Source organism: Saimiri boliviensis, chromosome 5 (genome assembly GCF_048565385.1).
Source record: "Saimiri boliviensis isolate mSaiBol1 chromosome 5, mSaiBol1.pri, whole genome shotgun sequence".
Classification (NCBI taxonomy): domain Eukaryota; kingdom Metazoa; phylum Chordata; class Mammalia; order Primates; family Cebidae; genus Saimiri; species Saimiri boliviensis.
In genome coordinates, this window is record NC_133453.1 from 66,290,574 (window position 1) to 66,296,420 (window position 5,847).

Consider the following 5,847-nt stretch of genomic DNA (forward strand, 5'->3'; position numbering starts at 1 on the left):
TCAAACAAATACCAATTCATTTAAGATCTATGTCCAAGGTTATTTTCTATTACCAATGGAATTGGAGAAATGTATGTTTCTCTATAGGATCCCTCCCTAACTTGTCTGGGAATTTACCTGGAAAGTGAATGTGGGAAATAGTTGTAGAAAGGTTGAGTGAATGGGACTCCACCTTATTCCAAACATTCACTGAGTGCTTTGCAGACACTGCCGCCGGGAGCTCCGTGTTACCAGCCATGGTCAACCCCACTGTGTTCTTCCACATCACCATCAACAGCGAGCCCTTGGGCCATGTCTCCTTTGAGCTGTTTGCAGACACGTTTCCAAAGACAGCAGAAAATGTTCATGCTCTAAGCACTGGAGAGAAAGGATTTGGTTACAAGGGTTTATGCTTTCACAGAATTATTTTGGGGTTTATGTGTCAGGGTGGTGTTCTTCAAACACCATAATGGCACTGGTGGCAAGTCAAGTCACAGGGAGAAATTTGATGACAAGAACTTCATCCTGAAGCATACAGGTCCTGGCATCTTGTCCATGGAAAATGGTGGACCCAACACAAACAGTTCCCAGTTTTTCATGTGCACTGCCAAGACTGGAGTGTCTGGATGGCAAGCATGTTGTCTTTGGCAAGGTGAAAGGAGGCATGAATATTGTGGAGGCCATGGAGCACTTTGGGTCCAGGAATGGCAAGACCAGCAAGAAGGTCACCATTGCTGACTGTGGACAACTCAGTTTGACTTGTGTTTTATCTTAACCACCAAACCATTCCTTCTGCAGCTCAGGAGAGCAGACCTCCACTCCATCTGATTCGGTGTCCTAGAATCTTTGAGTGCTCACTGCAGTTGCCTTTAGGTTCCATGTTTTCCTTGTTCCCTTCCATGCCTAGCTGGATTGCAGAGTTAAGTTTATGATTATGAAATGAAAATTAAATAACAACAACAACAAAAAAAAACCATTCACTGCCTGGCACTACTCTAGGCACTGAAGACAGAAAGATGAATGCTTGTCCCCCAAAACTCCATAGTTAGTAGAAAACACTAATTTCTTAAGTTGGTTTACTCCACATCATTAAGACATTTGTCCTATTTGAAGATGCAAGAAAGTAACTTGAAAGATATTAATTACAATTTTACTCTCTGGCAGCCCTTGAGTTAAATGTTTAGATGCATTATCACACTATTAGCCTTCAAGTCCACAAAGACCTCAGACACCAGAATCTAAATGGATACACTGTACTGTTTTCTACTTTCTTACATGATAAAAAAGAGACAATTCTGCCTGAAATAAACCCCATGAATTTGAGGTCATGAAGCCCATATTTATACCAATTGACTCTTTCAGTTGGGAACTCTCTACAAGGCAGTAAACTCTTTGCATTTCTCTTCCCACACCTGTCAGAGAAAGGCTAGGCAGTTCGTAATTTGGCCAGATGATAGTGTGGATTTGTGTGTGGATACATGTGTGTCTATGTTTCAGTATGAATCACAGTAATTCTGGTTCTCTTAAAAAGCAGAAAGTAAGTGAATGATCAGCACATTATTTACGTGGAATATTTATATTCACATATCCCATATGAGGATAGATTTGAGTTAGACAAGACTTTCTCTGACTGCCCTGACTTCTTACTCCACACTCTAACTTCTGTGTTCCCACAGGCTATCAGAGAGAGGAACATGTGGAATACCACACACCCACTGAGAAAAGACCACCCAAGATGCGCATTTTATTGCAGGAAAGGATTGTTCACTGAAGAACCCTTGTAGTTGGTCATATCAGCTTCTAATGCTTATCATAAGGCTCTAAGACTAAGCCAAGAATTAAAATAATACAGCCAGTTTTAATTCATGGAACAATTAATGATTGGCTGAAATAAGATCCCATTTCCAGTGCTAAATGCTGCCAGTACAACAGTAATTCCTAGCATAGTGCCTGCCACTTACTTGAAATATAAATATGAGAAGGGGCTAGGTGTTGACTAGAAAGATCATCAACCTTGGGGAAGACAAATCAGGGTTCAAATCCTAACTTACTTGTTAGTAGTGTATGACTTTAAACAAGTCACCTCATTTCAGTGACCCCAGCTGTGAGGTACTACTATGTTATCCTACTTTATCTATAGTCCCCCAACATAATCCTGTCCCTCAATAAATACACTTGACAGAAAAAATAGATGCTTACTACTGATCAATTGGTTGCCAATTCAGTCAACAATCAATGATATTATGCTAGTTAATGGTACCTGTAAGAATTCTGGAAGCATCTTTATCATTTCCATATTTGTCCCTACAAATAATCGTATTTATAGTACCAAAATCTCTCTTAAGAAGCCAAGAAAGATACAAATATCAACCTGTTTTATACCATTTTTAAATGGATTCAGAGAACTGATGTCACTTAGTCAAGTTGCTATAAAGTAATTAACCCTAGAGTGAATGAGTTTCTTACCCTGAATCAAAATCCTGGGCTCTCTCCTTAGTTTGTACAAGACATTGCAGATTCTACTTTCACTTTCTGCTGATTCAAGGAACTTCAAGGAGTAGGCTGTGAGAGGTGAAAAGGATCTCAGATGAAGAGCCTGAGGTCTAGAGAGGATGAATGACCTGGTTCAGGTCACAAGAGAGGTGAGGAAAAGAATCAGAACTGGGTCCTATCTCCTAACCGCCAGACCAGGGGCCCTTAGGTAAACTCACATGATGAATACAAAGATGGACCCCTTCGCCCTTCATAAGCAATAGAGTCCTACAGCCACAGTGAACAAGGCTTGAAACTGAAAGTAAATGGAAAGAAACGGAAAGAAAGCAACTTGGCCATCCCAACATTTTGTTGTCTAATGAACCTTCAGAATCTTCCTGCTCAGTAGACCCTTGACCAAGATGAGACAGACACAGAAGCCCAGGGCAGCTCTACTTCACTGGCCAACAGTTACCATGAAAACTAAAGGCAATTGTCGTCTGGCCATTTCCTGAAGTTGATAAAAGGCTCACCTCTTTCTTTCTCTAGGTTTCGCTGAAAATCTCTTCTTTTTTATCAGCAAAACTTTGGTTCATGTTTGTCAACACTTATTAGGATAGTCAGTGAATGGAGACAAAAAGCAATTCATCCATCTTTGGCCTAGTTGCAGATAAACTTCTCTCAGTCTTTGGCCTACTTGCTGATAAATTTCCCTCAACCGTGATGACTACAGCAATATTATAATTAGCTATCATAGAGAGATTCACTCTACTCTCCACCACCCTACCCATGGGGTGTGCCCAGAGTCAGGAGGGTCTTCAATCATCTTGTCTTCCTCCTGCTATGACATCTCCAGCCTCAGGCTAAACCAGCTGCCTAGAGATCTTGCCCCGCACTGCTCTGGACTAATCCCAAATGCCTCATACCAATACCAGCCATTTGTGGCTCCTTCCCGCCACCCACTCTCCCAACACACACTTTAACCTGTGTCACAAGCAGATCATCCCTCACCAGGCAGGTATTATCTAATCTAACACAAACCCTCCTCTCTTCCCAAGCATTGCCACGGCAACCTGAGAAACTCACATCAAACTCTCCTACACCCTTTCCACTTCTTCTAAATATATCTTCCTATGAGATCCTTTTATTTACAACAACATGATGGAACTGGAGGACATTATGTTAAGCGAAATAAGCCAGACATATAAAGACAAATTTCGCATGTCCTCACTCATTCACAAGAGCTAAAACTTGAAACGGCTGAATCCAAGGAGACAGAATGATGGTTACAGAGGCTGGGAAGTATAGTGGAGCAGCGGGGTGGGAACGGTTAATAGGTACAAAAACATGGTTAGATGGAATGAATAAGGTCTAGGATTTGATAACACAGGATGACTACAGTCAACAATAATTTATCATACATTTTTAAATAACTAAAAGAGTATAACTGGATTGTTTATAACACAAAGAAACAATAAATGCCTGAGGGATGGATACCCCATTTACTCTGATGTGATTATTACACATTACATTCCTGTATCAAAATATCTCATGCACCCCATAAATATATATACCTACTATGTACCCATACAATTTTAAAATAAAAATAAATTTTTTAAAAATGTGTCTTCCTGCCCAGAGAAGCCAGGCTGTCCTCCAAGGATTCTATTTCCAGCAGCTCTCTCAGCTAAAGACTATCTCTCCTCTTCCCCAAGCACCTGAAGGCTGGCAGAGGGGTAAATATTCATCTGGTGTCCCCTTATAACTTCTCAGATGTCTGACCTTCTTCTTGAAAAACCCCAGCTTTCTTGAAGCTAATCACCAACTATACAGCCTCACAAGCCTCTTGTTGCTGTGTGCTAGCTGCCTCCTAGTTCATGGAGTCACGGGTAATGCCAGCGTGTGATTCACTGCCTCCCTCTTACCATAAGCCCCGTCATTGACTTCGTAGTCAACCAACATCCTGAGACTCAGTTCCTTTTCCTCCGTAGCTGCAATGACCTTTTCCTCCATCCCACCTCAGCCATCCACTCACATGGTCATACCTAGACCCTGCCATTGCCAATAACTGCAGCCCTTGGCTCCCAGACACTGCATTCTCCCTGTTTTCCACTCATCAAGTTTTGCCGGTTCCTCCTCCTCTCCCTCACCTCTGATCATTGGTGTGCCTCTTTAATTCTCGGCCTTTTTTCTCCTCTATCCAGCACATTCCCGTAAAGATCTCATGCAGTCTCATGCTTAAGATGAGTTTCAACAATGAGAACACATGGACACAGGGAGGGGAGCACTACACACTGGGGTCCGTTGGGGGGAAATGGAGGAGGGATGAGGGGGTGGGGAGGTGGGAAGAGATAGCATGGGGAGAAATGACAGATACAGGTGAGGGGAAGGAAGGCAGCAAACCACACTGCCATGTGTGTACCTATGCAACAATCTTGCATGTTCTTCACATGTACCCCAAAACCTAAAATGCAATAAAAAATTAAAAATAATAAAATAAAATTTAAAAAAGATGAGTTTCAAATTTTTATCTTCAACATAAAATAGAACTGAACTAGAGCTCAGAACCCTGAACTCTAGTCATATAATCTCAACCCTGACATGAACAAAGCCAAAACCTGATTTGAAACCAAATCTAACTCCCCCTCAGTTTTCTCTACCTGAGTAAATATTTATTCCAATCTTCCAGTTGCTCAGGACAAAGTTCTAAGACTCTTCCTTGTCTCCTCTCTGCCTCATGTACCACTTCCAGCCCATTGGCAAATCCTTTCTCTTCTTCCTTCACATCCAAATTCTGTCCAGATTTTCTTCTCCATCTCCAGTGTTACTATCCAGGTCCAGGTCACTACCTGCTTTCACCTGAATTGTTGCAAGAGCTTCCCAGCTGGCCTCCTGCCCTCGGTCTTATCCCTCTTCTGTCTTCTCTCAATACAGCGGTGGAGGACAGTAAACATGCGGAAGTGGAGGACACTTGCTTGAACCCGGGAGGCAGAGGTTGCAGTGAGCTGAGATCATGCCATTACACTCCAGTCTGGGCAACAAGAGTGAGACTCTGCCTCAAAAAATAAAATAAAATAAACGAGTAAATAAATAAACGTTATTATTTCTATCATGATACTCACGGTTTTTCAATGTCCTAACTGTCCATAGGAAACCAATGTTACTCATTCAATTTACTTACCATGGTTCATTCATTATGTTTTTTTTTTCAAAACGAACTTTTAGGTCTTAGGCCATTGACCATATCTTGAGCCAAGAATTATAAACCCTGCCTTTCTTTAAACTCTACAGGAAGATAACCTTTGCATTCCGCAGTCTCAAAATGATGACTACCAAGGCAATCACTCAGTCTCCTGAATCCTTTCCATCCTAAGGCAGGTCATTCCAGGTAACCAC

The 5,847-nt window shown here is 41.7% G+C and overlaps 1 pseudogene; it reads left to right on the forward strand.

Moving 5' to 3' along the window:
* Window positions 1–236: 236 nt before the first annotated feature.
* Window positions 237–754, forward strand: LOC120364250 (peptidyl-prolyl cis-trans isomerase A pseudogene; annotated as a pseudogene).
* The last annotated feature ends 5,093 nt before the right edge of the window (window positions 755–5,847 follow it).